Source organism: Schistocerca cancellata, chromosome 2, assembly GCF_023864275.1.
Source record: "Schistocerca cancellata isolate TAMUIC-IGC-003103 chromosome 2, iqSchCanc2.1, whole genome shotgun sequence".
Lineage (NCBI taxonomy): Eukaryota > Metazoa > Arthropoda > Insecta > Orthoptera > Acrididae > Schistocerca > Schistocerca cancellata.
This window is the reverse complement of record NC_064627.1, coordinates 862,110,858-862,112,438: the sequence shown is the minus strand read 5'-3', so window position 1 is coordinate 862,112,438 and position 1,581 is coordinate 862,110,858. Positions and strand designations below refer to the sequence as shown.

Below are 1,581 nucleotides of genomic sequence, written 5' to 3'. Positions count from 1 at the left end.
GGCGCCGTGGCTTAGTTGGTTAAAGCGCCTGTCTAGTAAACAGGAGATCGAGGGTTCGAATCCCTCCGGTGCCTTCCTAATTTTACTCCCGCTATGAGATGCATCTACAGACAATGATAAACAATTGATCATTATCTCCAAAGCAAGACGTACGAGGTTCAGAATATATTCAGTTTAGTACCTTGTACAAGTCTACAATCTACAAAAATTCTATTCAGAGGATAAGACACATGAAGTACACAGTGAACTGCTTTTTTGGACTACTGGTGGATCATCACATTAGTTGGAAAATACACACCACACAATTGGTAGAGCGTACAACAATTTAACTCAATTTTAAGGTAGTTTTCAAAAAAAGTGTCACATATTGCCTCTGGAGGTAGTATTGGTCAAAACTTGCCAGGTTAAGGGGATTAGGACGTCAACCGGGCCGATTTGGAGCAGGAGAGGCACCACACGACATTTTAATTTCCACTGCGTATACTGTTACGAATAAATTCATAAAAATTTCTCATCATGACAAGGAAGGACTCAGGATTCACACTCATAACAGTGGAAATTCAAAAACATAAAAAAAATTTTTACATGTGAAATTTCATTATTTTTTCACTTACTGTTGGCTGCATCTGTTGCTATAGGTACACTTTTCGTCATTAGTAAGAGAGATTCTTCGATGAGTTTTGCACAGCATACAAACCATACTTACAGTTGTATGAAACTCTAGAATTTATTTAATTTATGAAAAAATAAATGAGCTGTTACATTTTAAAGTTAATTATCTCAATTTTTACCACATTATTTAATAGATTTGGAAAATTTTAGAGTTTCTTACACCTGCAAGTATGGTTCGTAAGCTGTGCAAAACTCATCGAAGACTCTCTCTTACTTATAAAAACATGTGTATCTATAACAACAAATGCGGCCAATAGTAAGTGAAAAAATGATGAAATTTCACATGTAAAAAAATTATTTTGTTATCCTTTTCCACTGCTATGTGTGTGAATCCTTAATCCTTCCCGATCATGCTGACAAAGTTTTATGAATTTATTTGTAAAGGTATGGACAGTGGAAATTAAAATGTCCTGTGGTGCATCTCCTGCTCCAAGTCGGCCCGCTTGACGTCCTACCCCTCTCAATTAAATAATATAAAAGTGGACTGCAAGAAATGTTGAGATATAGACCGTTTTACTTCTTAGGAATATAGTGTAGAATTAAGAGATGGCATAGTAAATTACCACAGTAAGAACATGAATGCAGATGCAGATCCTGGAGCAAGCATGCAGGTGAGACATCGGGATCACTTCAGTATCAGTGTTTGGACAGGAATTGTTGGCGACGGACTCATAGAATCGTGCACTTTACCGATAAGATTAACGAAACTTGTGTGTCGCCGATTTCTGCGCGCTGAATTACCAGCGGTAATGGGGAACATTATCCCTGCAGAAAGACAACGACTGTGGTTTATGCACGACGGGACACGACGTTCCACGGTCGATGGATTAGTCGAGGAGATCCGGTAGCGTGGCCTTCCCGTTCACTCGTCGTGGATCCGTTGGATTTCTGGCTATGGAGACGTTCAAA

At 38.7% G+C, this 1,581-nt stretch overlaps 1 non-coding gene across 1 annotated transcript; it reads left to right on the top strand.

The window, feature by feature from the left end:
- Trnat-agu (transfer RNA threonine (anticodon AGU)) lies at positions 1-74 on the top strand. The gene has a single exon. It is a non-coding gene; the product is annotated as a tRNA-Thr (tRNA).
- The last annotated feature ends 1,507 nt before the right edge of the window (positions 75-1,581 follow it).